General features: G+C 40.5%; 1 protein-coding gene across 3 annotated transcripts in view; it reads right to left on the bottom strand.

The window, feature by feature from the left end:
- The window catches only part of ARHGAP6 (Rho GTPase activating protein 6), a 314,313-nt gene that overhangs the window by 92,957 nt on the left and 208,433 nt on the right, over positions 1 to 12,923 (bottom strand). The window contains exon 1 of one of the 3 annotated variants that reach the window (XM_058827278.1): positions 1,180 to 1,287. The exons of the other annotated variants lie outside the window; for them this stretch is intronic. The gene's annotated coding sequence lies outside the window, so the exon portion shown is untranslated. Of the gene's footprint in view, positions 1 to 1,179; positions 1,288 to 12,923 lie in introns of those variants that run through there. 3 annotated transcript variants of the gene reach the window in all.

Raw genomic sequence — 12,923 nt, 5'->3', positions numbered from 1 at the left:
TCTCTAACTTCTGCTCTATCCAACAAGAACAAAACCTCTCAGAAGTGACAGGGCTCACCTGTAGTAGCTGCCTCCATGTCAAACTTGTGTTGCTGGCACCAGCCTACACCACCTGGCTTTAGGTTCAGGCACCAAATTCTGACCCTCTTCAGCATCACTGACAAAAATGCTCCTCAAGGCAGAATCTTTTCTGCTCTCATCTCCTTTATGCATGATGGTAGATCCACTAAAGATTAGTTCTTATGAGCTAAATTATCAGGGCAGCATCTCCTGAAGCCAAAAAAAAGTCAGATTTCTACCACCAAATCTACCTTTTATGCAAAATATTCTGTATTTTTAGAATGCACAGCCAATTAGAAAAAAATAATTTTACTTTTTTCTCTGTTTTAAAAACCAAAGAAACGTAAGAATAACAACAACCACCTAGAGAGAGAAGGAGGGGAAAAAAGCTTCACTTGACTCCAAACCAACCATTTGCTTTTCTAATCAAAGTGAAACCTAACTTTTACATTGTGCTGCCCATACACAGAGACTTTTATTCTACATATTGGCAACGTCCCCCTGCATGGATGCTTGCTCTAAGAAAGTGTAAATGGTACTGAACATTTTAAAATAACTGTATGGCAAGTGTTGTTATTTCAAAAGAAAATATTTCATACACTACACTGGACATCTTTCAGAACCTCATTATTTTAGATAATTTGTTGGTGTCCATTCCAGCCTTAGGAAGCTGCACATAGCTCATCTCAAAGTCCTACAGAGAAGAAATAGGGACAACTGGAAAGGAGCTACTGCAGCACTGGGGACCATGCACTTCAATTCATCTCTAACTCCACCATGTGGGATTGCCCCACCATGTAGCACAACACAAACAGAAGAGTTTAAACCTCTACTTGCTTCCCTTGAATTGGTCCCGTATCTGCCTCGGGATCTCAAAGAGCAGCTTACAGCAGTGAATGTGTACACACAAAACATGGGAGGCACAGTTCTCAAGAAGAGAAATGCAGCAGCAATGGGACAAGAAAAAATTCCTTTCCAGAAGAGATCACTCAGATAAAAAATTAAAGAAGGCAAAAATAGAGGAAGACAATTTAAAAAGGAAGAGAACAGTATTGGTGAGGGGAATAGTAACAATAAGCAAACTGACAAAACTTTAATATTGCTTAAAAATTTACTAACCTTATAGCACAAGTAGGAGCAAGAACACTGAATTCAAGTGGAAGATATTCAGCTTAGTTTGTTCATAGAGCTGATTTGCAAGTTAAGACTGGACTGATTTGCCTTTATTTGTTTCTGAGAACCAAAGTGAGACTTTTTGAGAAATGAGAATCAGGAACTGGTATCAGAAAAAGGAACATACAAAATGAGTTCATTTGAATGAGACTGGAAAAACCAGAAGCAACAGCCTTCTGCATGCAGGCCACTGCATCTGAATGGCAACTCAAATCTTGCATATCAACATTTTGAGGGATCTTTACATCTTCTTACCTATTGGTTTACTATGAGCAGACTTTCAAGGTCAGAAATGACAGCTCAGATCTCACAATCTACTGGGAAGAACACTGGCACATTAACCATTTGCAAACACAAGAAATGCATATCTCTGAGTCCATGCTTCTGAAAACCTGTCTCCTAAGATAGAAATTTTGCAAGAGCACGTCAGCTCTCAATTAGATGTCCATGTATGACTGTCATTTTTGATTTCAGAAAGGCCCATTTTCATTACTACCCAGACAAAAGACATGAAGTGACAATAGAATGATAAGCGCAATCTTTCTTTCACACATAGTTCACTTCTACAAAAATGCTCACTTCTTCAATGTCATTTGTTCCAGAATCCCTTCCCCATGTATCCACCACCTCTAAAATTTGAAAGTAGCATTACCCAGCTTGCTTACTCCCACCTGACAGAATTATTCCCTTACTTCCTCACATATTAAGCAAGGAAGAACAAAAGGTAAGCCCAGCTAACCATGCAGCAACATACCCACTACCTTCACATTCCTCTTAGAAAAAAAGTTACACAACTGGATTTAAGTCCTATTCCTTCATCTTTACTACACAGCCCTTCATATCAGAAGAAAGCATACAGGCATAACATATTTGTATGGAGCAGACAACTTGAGGAAAATCACCTGCAACTTGCTGAGCTCCTTCTTTCTACAGCTACTGACTTACTGCTGGGAAAAAGGTAAAGTCTATACATGGACATCATATTTGGCATGGGGCACTGCTGGAACTCAAGGTAGAGATAAACAATGCCTGAAAGAAAACTTTATTTTCTTTAGCCTCACCCAACTGCAAGATAATTGACGAGACAAAAGTCCTGTAATACACTGAAAGGGACAGGAAGAAAACCAAGAGAGGAAAAATGACAAGAGTGGAAACCTCCCGCAGATTGCAAGGGATGTTACATTATCAACCTGCAGCCTGAGAGAAGATGAAGATACAGAATCTAATCTTTCCTAAGATACAGAATCAAGCTGGGCTGAGAGTGTGAGACATACTGAATATCCCACTAGAGAAAAGTGAAAAAAGTAGATGAAACTTTAGGGAAAGCAAAGGCACACTGGTGTAAAGCAAAGAATAAAAAAGAGACAGAGAACTTACAAAAAGAAGATGAAAATCCATGTGAGACCACATGAAATTAATTAAAATTCATCTAGAAAGCAAAACATTTATGATTTCCCCAAGGGATTAATGTCTCTATTTCTCTTGATACAAGTTCACATGCAAAGACTATTTATTATTGTTCCCTAACAATTTCATCAAAGTACAAGTATTCTAAAGTCTAAAGCATCCATGGGAAATTTATTTTCTTGACAGCTAAAATCAACCAAATTGCAAAGTTTCAAACATCATAACATGACGAAAAAGAACAGCATGAAGTGACTCAGGTATTTTTTTCCATCACTTACATTCTATCATCAAAGCCATGTAAAATGACTGAAAAACATTATTTTAAAAACAAGAGAGTTGAGAATTTTTGAGGCCCCACAGGGATTCCCAGCAACTCAGCTGTTTGTGGAATGCAGCTCCCCTGGGAGGCTTCATCTCTTCACCAAGCAGGAGCAAAGGGATCCCATCAGATACTAATTGTCCACAGATAATGTTACCAGCAGTAAGATCAATTAGAAAATTATCTCCTGAGAGAAGCATTATGCCATTAACTTAAATTAGTCAACATGTTATGGTATGTTAAAGAGTGGAAAATTTCCACAGAATTTAAAAACTTTGTGCTTGAAGTACATTTAGATCCCTGTAATCTGATTAGGTCTTTGATTAATGAAGAGAAAGGGATGATTTTGAAGGCCTCTAAGGTAGAAATCACTCCCCTGCAGCTGAGAAAGAGAGCGGCCCACAGTTAGAGCAAACACTACAGAGCCAAACTGGAACACACTGCTTTGAAAAAGGCAATTAATACAGACCTTGACGGCAAGGTCAGCCACCCTCTTGGTTCCTCCCATCCCTTCCCAACCACGTGGGCAGCCCAGAAAACAGCAACTGTCCATCCAAGTGCATTATCTCCATGAAGAGAACCACTGGTAAGATCAGGAACATGGAGATTTCTAGACACAGGCTCTTCTTTCACAGACCCAGGTGAGCTTCTCATTAATTGAATGGTTACACACACACTGGTAACTTCAAAAAGCATGCCTGCTATTATTGTCAGATCATATTTTCTCCTAGTTATGCAAACCATGAACTCAGATCAAGCTAAGAATGGAACCAGAGAAAACTGTTTTAACACTATAGACTAAATGGAAGGAGCAGAAGAGATCAGAAATAGAAAGAGCAAGGTTAAGGAAGGAACAGGGAATTCATACCTCAAGGTGGAATTCCGTCAGCCCTGGTGAATGTCAAGAGCTGTGTATCAAACTCCCCTTGATCATACTTTGTAGAGACAGGTAAGGTACTTATTTCTTTCCTGAGCAGCCCAGGATTCTTAAAATCTTCATCCTCTTCCCCAGATGCTTGGGCAAGATAAAACTGGTGGCAATAAAGCATTGATAAAATGAGAGAGGAGCTTTCCAGAGAAGAACTGGGGCAGGAAGAAAAGTCTGCCCACAAAAAGAGGAAGGCAGGTAAATGCATATCTTCATTCCTCCTCAGCACAGGGCAAGATGTGGCTAATAAGATTGCTGCTCAGTTATCAAATTTTTTCCTCTTCAAAACTCTAACGAATATGTTCTGTACCTCACCGAGCTCTCCTAACAAACACACACCTCTTTCATCAGAATATGGATAAATTATCTCAGTAAAGTTTCTGCCTTGGTGTAATATGCTAATCTGTAATGAGTAGAGAAATGTCCATATTGCTGTCATCTTCCAAGCACTGCACAAACAATAACTAGCTGATCAATGAACACTGCACTGGGGACTGTTAACACAGGATTCATGTGTTCATAGGTATGTATGTGGCTAATGTTTATGGTCAGCATTTAATTTATGTGCTCCATTTCACCTTCCAAGAAAGGTCGCTCCCCTAAGGCAGGTCATCTGTCTGCCTGCAAGGGAAGGGTGAGAACCAGGAAGCAGTGGCTGACTCTGTGCCAGACCCCGCCTGACAGTGGAAAAAGCAGCTTCAGAAAAGCCCTGGAATGGTCCCAAAACCTCCCCACATCCCAAGTCAAGTGAAGAGAGGGAGAGAAAACTTTACAACTTAGGCAGGGTAAGGCCGGAGGTGGCTGACATTTCAAACAATAGAATACTAAACTGGAAAAGTAAACCTTGGGACACAAAGCAGGTCTGAAGCAACCCTGTGATGTTGTATCTCGCAAGCACCCAGAGATCCCAAAAGGTAAGAGATGCAGACAGTGCAGCACTATCTCTCTATGGGTTAACAGCTCCTGTCATTACATTCCTATGAGCACATCTACAGCCTGAGGGGGGACAGTCCATGAGTGACCAGTCTTACACCACAGTAAGACCATGATAATAAATCTCTAGATTGACTATGTGCACAGCAAATCAAGATTTTTCTTTGCAATCCCATTAACCGAGAGATCTCCAATTCAGCTTTTCCCAACCTGCCACTGTCACCTCCTCTTTCCAACCACAGTTTGCCTACCCATTTCTGAGGTCCAGTCTGAGAAGACAGGCCACTCCACTGCCAAGCAGCTGTTTTGTAACAGCAAGGTATTACAGGATTGTAACAGGATTATTATCTAGATGTAAAATCTTAATTGGTGAAAGCTCCTGAGCATTTAATTACCAGAAAAAAAACCTCCAGCTTCTACTCTTAATTGTTATCTCTTATGTAACATACCTGTTAGCAGAGTTTAGCAATCAACAAGTGGTACAGTTTAATTTGATTGCAAGATAAACTAAACAAGTTAGGTGGGATGACTATCACCATGAAGGCCATGTTACTCTTCAGAAGAAAAACCCAATGGAAACTAGAGAGACCCAGGCACCTGGGAAATGGTACAACCATTTCCCCCTTCTGTTTTCATTTCTAGGCTGAGATGCTCTGCGTTGCACATGCTGGGGAAGAGAGGGCCACTCTTGGATCATCGTATCTCCCAGCTTGCTTTCCTGCAGCCCAGGAGCACAGCTGCTTGCCAAGGGAACCTACACTCTCAACAGCACAACTTTCCTGCATGAGAAAGGAGGCAGCCTTGACCCACACTCCTCAAAAGGGGAATCTCATTGCAAGTAGCAGAGGCTCTTCCATAGCCACCTTTGCTTCTGCAGAAAAGGCAAGGCCCTGGCAGCATGGAAGCTTTCAAAAGCTGACAGCCACTATACTCGTACAGCCTGGCTTCACTTACACCCCTGAAGAAGTTACCATCCAAATCAATAATGACTTCACAACAGAGCGATAAGGCAACCGTTATTTTTGAGAAAAATTAATATTCTGACAATGTGCCAAAATTTGGCTTTGCTAACACAGATGCTCCATGGCAAACACATCTAGGAAGGGCTGAACAAGTGGCTGCCATTCTTCCATAACTTGTGTTAGGAGTTTGCACTGCTAAATTTAGTTGGCAGAAGCTGCATTTACTCATCAGGGAGCATTGTAAGTACAGTTGTTGATGCTCCTCTCCTTATTTTGCCCTATCAGATTTGCTAATAGAATTCCTCATGAATGAGTGTCAACAACAGCTTCTCCTAACAGAGATTATTTCCATACCCATAAATACATGGAGAGCTATAACCACCCAGGCTGCACCAACGCAGAGAGAGCTATGGAAATTATTTCAGTCAGAGACTTGATGTGTGCGCAGTTCAGACACCTCACCGCCGCTACACTGCAAGGTGGCAGTGACAAACCCACTGCTTAGCCACAATGCATGGGAAACAGCAGAAATACAAACCAGGATGAAAGACTTGTCAGACCTGTGAATGTAAATAAGCATGGCTGTAAAGAAGTGACAGCCCTACACAAATTCTGCTGTTACATTAGATGTTAAACACAACTCCTTGTAAAACTGCATGTAGCTATCAATATTCCTCATAATGTAGATTATATGAATAGTTAGAAACAAAGGCCAGGCCTCACTGAAAACTCTCCCAATGTCTTTGGGTTAAAAAATACTGCAGCCCTTTGTGCTGCAAGGTTGGGCTCACATTTAACACTCCAGGATATCATACATCAAACAGAGCTTCCTCTTCGAAAGAGCAGAGTGCCTTTCTTAGAAAGCTACCAGAACTTCTTTCCTTCTTTTTTTGGCAGTCTCATGTAACCAAACTTATCATACGCAGACATTAGGCAACAGAGATAACACTCCATAACTCTCCATATAGTGGACCAGGTCCTGGATAAAAAGACCTACTGCAACTGGTCCAAACAGGGCTGGAGCTGCCAAAACTTTCACTCTCAAGCTATGACCACAGCTGATCCAACAAATTCAAACCCAACTCTTTTAAGCAGAGCATCAATTATTCGATTACAAAAGTCAGCATATCTCAGTCATCCCTTATCTGCAGCTAACTCTTTAACTGCACTCTCACATAAGGCTACAGCTTGCACGTTGGCTCGCCAGGTTTCACACGCTATGGGAGAGATTTTTCCAGAGGCTCCAGCAATACAGCACCATGCTCCAGTAAATTCCCATGTTCCAGACACCGCTGGACATCTCTGCCAGGAGGGCCCACAAAGCAGGGCGGTGCCACAGGGCTGTCTCCTTACAGGATCTGATCAAGGGATGCTCAAGGGAGTCCTCGGAGAAGGCACATCCTCCTCACCACAGCCTCACAGGGTGACCTCTCTGCTGGCCACAAGGAGCCCACTGCACAAAGCCCCACTCTGTAGGCAAGGCAACCAGTTCAGAAAGGGCTGCACTCACCAGGGAATGCTCCTCAGGAGAGGAGAAGCCCCTCCCAAGGTCTGCAGGACATTCCATTCCCTCTGTGTGTCCCTGAGCCTTCCCAGCCTGGCAGCATTTGCACTGACACCTTGAGCATCACCTCCCCATCTACTGACTCAGCTCCCTCCCTCTTTCCTGCTGCAGAGGATTTAGCAACTCTCTTTGATGTTAGGCTGACTTGGGCAGGGTAGGCTGCACAGAGACAGCCAGGAGACATCTCCTCTAGAACATGTTCTTATGTTCACTGCTGGGGAGCTGTGCAGTCTAATCTCCCTCCCCAGTCTCCCTGCTTCAGCTTTGGTTGTTTTTTTTTTGTTTGTGTTGAATATAACAACCTTCTACCATTCAATTTAGACCAGTGTCTTTAATGGTGCATTAGTATTAAACTACAGAATTGAAACCCAGTCATTTCCACAGTTTTATACATGACCTTGTTAACTGAGTAAAACCAGTAGAAACTAAATAAGATTTTCTTTCTACCCAATAAAATGCAGTGGTGCCTCAGGTGAACTTGTGCATCTACCTTAGAGAAAGACAACTGGAAAAAAATTGGACAAAGACATTGGAGAAAAAATATTCTATTGTAACAATGCGAACCGAAGTGAGGTCAGTTTTCCTTTCAAAGACACAGAATCTTGCTTGCTAAATTTATTGTTTGTGGACAATTTTGCATATGGAGCCACTTACTATTAACAGCTGACCACCTGTTTTCATTAAAGAACCATTTGCTGGAAAACATGGAATTATTCTGTTCAATTTCCCAAATTACAGTTTTCTGTCTCTAAAAAACACTGAAGATAAAGACAGGATTGTTGCTTTCTGACAATAAAATATTATCAGTTGCACAAAACTGGGCTTCAGTTCAACTCCTTTGGTCTGTAATGTCATCAGTATGAAGGCAAAAAAGTCTTTGGTTTAATGCTACCTTGAAAATACTTAAAGTTAACTATTTCTAACCATTTAGCAAGAATTCACTTTCATGATAACTGCAAATAAATTCCCACCATTTTTAATCTGGGGGAAAAAATAAGTAAAAAGAGATGACTACTTTTCTTTCAAATTTTGCAGGAAAAGAATGCATGTGTAATATCCATGCCCAAAAGGCTTTGAAATAACATTAGTTTAGGTTACTAAATTAAACTGGGTAAGATTCTTCTGAATATCTTCATATATTTCTGTCTCAACTTTCCTAAGTTTTTTACTGATGCCGGTGATGACTGATTAGTTACAAACTGCAAGTAACCTGCTTTTGCTTTCAGATGATACCATTTCTTCAGGTGAGAAACCCCAGGTTATCTAAAGAAAAGTCTGAAGTTGTTGGCTAAATGAGACACTAAAATATTCATATCACCCAGTAAATCTCAAAGTTCAGTTTTACAGACAATTTCCAAAAGCATGCTGCATGCCTACAGCTGTCAGCAGCACTGGCACACTCCAGATAAGTGCCCATGAATCAGAGGCCAAATAATTGTATGAAAAAGAAACCTCACACCCAGTTTTGGAAAAAAAATTAATCTAATGAATACCTGCATGTTCTCTCATGCCAGAGAATAATCCACAGTATTAAGTGTAAGACTTACTTGAAACACAGTTAAATACAGCTGAGACGAGAAATCCTTAACTTAAGAAGTATGGGAGGTTTGAATACTGTGTAATTGCACCCTGACAATCACATTTTCTTGACTATTTCTTACGTTTTATAACACAGTATAAGAATAAAAATGTTAACATTTTCAGTTACATATAGGTGTTATGTGATTCCTAAGAAATCACTCCACATTCACTAACAATTCAGTGCAGCTGAAAGATTTCCACTTTGTGTGATCTAAAGAGCAGGAAGAATGCATTGATCAAGTGCAAGTTCTGCTGGTGTCCCTCTAATAACACAGAGCTATTTGGTAGTCAGGGAATGCTGGACAAGGGCAGTCAAATGCCATGGAGGGGATGAGAGCCAGCCTAGAAATCCAGATGGAAATAAAAAAAAATAATTTCAATGAGCTGAATCAATCTATTTGATAGAAAAGAGAGAAAGGAGATGGGCAGCAGCTGGAATAGAATAGGCTTCTTAAGATGAGAAAGATCAAAGCAGGTTTGTCCCACTGAAGGAAAGATGGTGAGACATAAAGGAGAACCTTGCAGCAGGGTGACCCTGAGGGAGGCTGGAGGAGTGAGAGCAAAAGAGATTTGGAGCTGGGTTTGTGTCACAGGGCAAGTGAATGAGTCAGAGAAACCAAAAGGATAAGCCATCTCAAGGTCTGGGTAAGGATGGAAAAGGAGAGGGTTGTAGGAGGAAGAAAATGGCAGACAGGATGCTATGGGAGGAACGCATTCATGTGGTAGAATTCAAACTTTGCAAATTTCTTTTCTAATAAGTACTGGTCACTAACATATGAATATTTAAAAGAAGATCTTTTTGTCAGTCTTCCCTCTAGCTCAAATATTTCAGTTATTTCTCTCACCTCACGTGAATCCACAAAACACCATAATGAATGCAAGAAGGCAGTAATTATCCTCTACTGAGTTTTCAAATGCATAAAATTTGTAGCAAAGGTTTATTTTTCATCCATGAAAAAAAATGTGCATGCTTCATGCACTGCTTCTCAGCAACTCGAGAGCAGTGAACTTATTCCAGTTAAATACCTCAGTGTCATTCACTTGAAAACTGGCTCTTAGTTCAATCATAATTTTCTGAAAACGCACTGTGCAATATTCTCCTTAATTGTATTGATAGCTTTGTTCTTTTAAACTACAAAATGAAACACAGGAAACAAACTTACAAATCTGGGAGCTCTGGTTATGAGTTGTTAATGCTCAAAATATTAGCAAGGACGTCTGTAAAATAAATCTTAGTTCTGAAGAGCTAGGTAAGCATGCTTGGTTCATGAAAACAGGGCTTTAAAAGTGAGTAAGAACTGCAAAAACATATATTTAAGATTCTATAACTGCGCATATTTGTGCTTCATTTACAAATATGGTTAATAGTTTAATACCTACTCTTCAATTAAAATCAGCCTTAACTCATAATTATTTCTGATCTGCATAAAGAACCCAAGGGGGAGGCAAAATGCTCCTTTGCAGCCTAAGACTTCCAGCAACATTTCAAAGAACAAGAGCATTAGCCAAACTCTCTTCCCCTGAAACTCAGCTGTCAAATGCCCCTAAATTTCAGTAATAAAACAAAAACCACTACTAAATTAAAATATGTCATTTTAAACTAGCTAACAGTTAGTTCATGTACTTTTTTGAATCCTAAATTGATTCTATACTCTGGGATGTGATGTCTGGTTTCCACTCATGTATCATTCCTTCAGGAAACCATTGTCTTTCCTCCTGGCTAATAGCAGGCAGTTGAGTCCCAAAAAATTACAAGGGTTAAAGTCTCTCCCTGGACAACACTTACTGGAGCATGTCTGTGCCAAGGCTGCTTCTGTAACACTGCTGCAGGGACAGCCAGCAGAATTCTCCTCCTGCCACAGGTTTGTATCATCTTTCATTTACTCTGTAATACACCATCATTCCTACATTAAAAAGAACTCCATAGTAACAAAAAAGAGTTTTAAAAACTTTGCAAAAAAGGAAAAAAAAAAACATCATGGTAGGGAGGAAGGGAGAGAATGAGAAGAAAGGCAGAGTTATGAGATAAAAAATTTGTCCCACTGACATCCACATCAAACAAAATTTCTTCAGGCAGAACAAGGGATGCATTTGTCCCTTGAAAAGAATTCTTTTCAGAGATGCTTGAATCCCTGCTTTCCATTATGTAAATAATTTCTTTTCTGTTGTCTCTGTAACGATCATGCAGTCTTGCAAACGAGGCTGAGCTGGGCAAACATAGAGCCATTTCTCAGCTAAAGTAATAAATTACTTATTGTTTTAATATACTGGAAAATTGGCAGGAAGCGGGGGAAGGTACGTCAGTTACACAAGACTTTATACCATCACTTATCCCTGCCTCCCATTAAAAAAGCCTTAGTTGCTGTAGCAACTGTCAAACCACACTCTGGTTCCTCTTCCTCCAAGATACAGAACTTCTCCAAAACACTCACACACAACACAGCTCTCCTTCATCCAAAGGACAGGTTTCTGGCACTTTTGCACTGTTTGAAAAGAGGCTCTTCAAGGAGCTGACAAATCCCTTGCAGGCCTTTTACTCCAAAGTATGCTCCTGTAGAATAGAAATCCTTAAGAAAACCTTCAAATTCTTGGGTTTCTCCCTATACATCTATCCTCTCTTTTCCTTCTCTTCCTTTTTCCCCTTCTTTCTCTGCATTATACAGAATGTTATTCCATTCAGCTAAATTCACCACTACATCTTACAGTATTAAACAAAATGCCTACCCATCTGTCAGATGTCCCTTCCCTTCTCATTCCTTCCATGGTGGGAAAGGCACATGCAATGGGGACAAGGTCACATAACACGCATTGCAATATCTCTAGGTCAGGAAATACAACAGCAGAGACAGTTTTCCTACCCAACACCTTAAGAGAAAACCCCTCTCCACAGCTTCTCAATCATTCCTGGGGAATCCCTGCTCAGTCACCAGGGAGGGCAAGTCTTTTCTCACTGCTTGAAATTCTGCTCCAGGGGACAGAGATTTGAACATGCTAAAAAAAAAAAATCCAACCTCAAAAAAATAACAGAAAGCAGAGAATAAACCATTAGCACGAAGAGAAAGCTCTGTCAGAAACAGGACAAAGTCACACACTACTGAAGAAAATCTCATGAGGAAGTGAAAAAATATTCCTCCCCTTTGTGCAGCATGCCAACATTAATGATAAGCAAAGGTCCCTGTAAGTTCTTACATTTTCAAGGACACTACCCAGGGCAGGATGCTTGCACAGTATAGGGAGAGCTTACCCACCTTCTTACCTCCTTCAATCCTTAGCAGCTCCATCCTATTCCTAACTAGAATGTGATGCTGAAAAAAATGTTTGTGCCTAAATGTTTTTTGTTTTTGAAACACTTAACACAAGCAAATCTGTTACACACAATGGGATGATTATTTTTAATTGCTATTCTGAAAATAAAGTATCATAGTATTGCACAGAATATCTTCAAAAACACATACAAATTCTGCTCTTTTGAAAGAATTTCAGTCTTGGATTTACTTACCTTTTCCAGTTTTATAATGATTCTTCTGAAGTGTGTTGTAGAATGGGGGACTAATGGTTCCACATAAAATTATTTTTGGTTCCTCTACCAAAATATAAACTACCCAGCCACTTCACCCTGTAGTTCATTTCTTCAGCACCATAAGCATCATTTTCATTCCTTTCTACCCACATACTTGTTTCTCTGACAGGGCAAAAATGAACCAAAAATGTACCATGCACTTGTGCTGCCTACATCAGCTGAAAGCACTGAGGCAGCTATGGGAGAAGGAGTTTGCCTGTGTGCCCATGCAAAGTTAATTGCAAAGTAATATGCACAAGCATATCCTGAACCCAGCTTTCTGTGAGTTTACAGTGGAAACAGCTGCATACTGGCCCAGCTACACATTATAAACAAGGTCACTTGACTCCTGGGAGCAGCGACACACCAGCACTGGTTTGAGCCACACACCAGTCTGTTCCCTGAGCGAACACCAAGCACTCCCTGCAGTTAAGAGA

Source organism: Poecile atricapillus, chromosome 1 (genome assembly GCF_030490865.1).
Source record: "Poecile atricapillus isolate bPoeAtr1 chromosome 1, bPoeAtr1.hap1, whole genome shotgun sequence".
Lineage (NCBI taxonomy): Eukaryota > Metazoa > Chordata > Aves > Passeriformes > Paridae > Poecile > Poecile atricapillus.
Note: the sequence above shows the minus strand (reverse complement) of the source record. Positions and strands in the feature narration are given on the sequence as shown.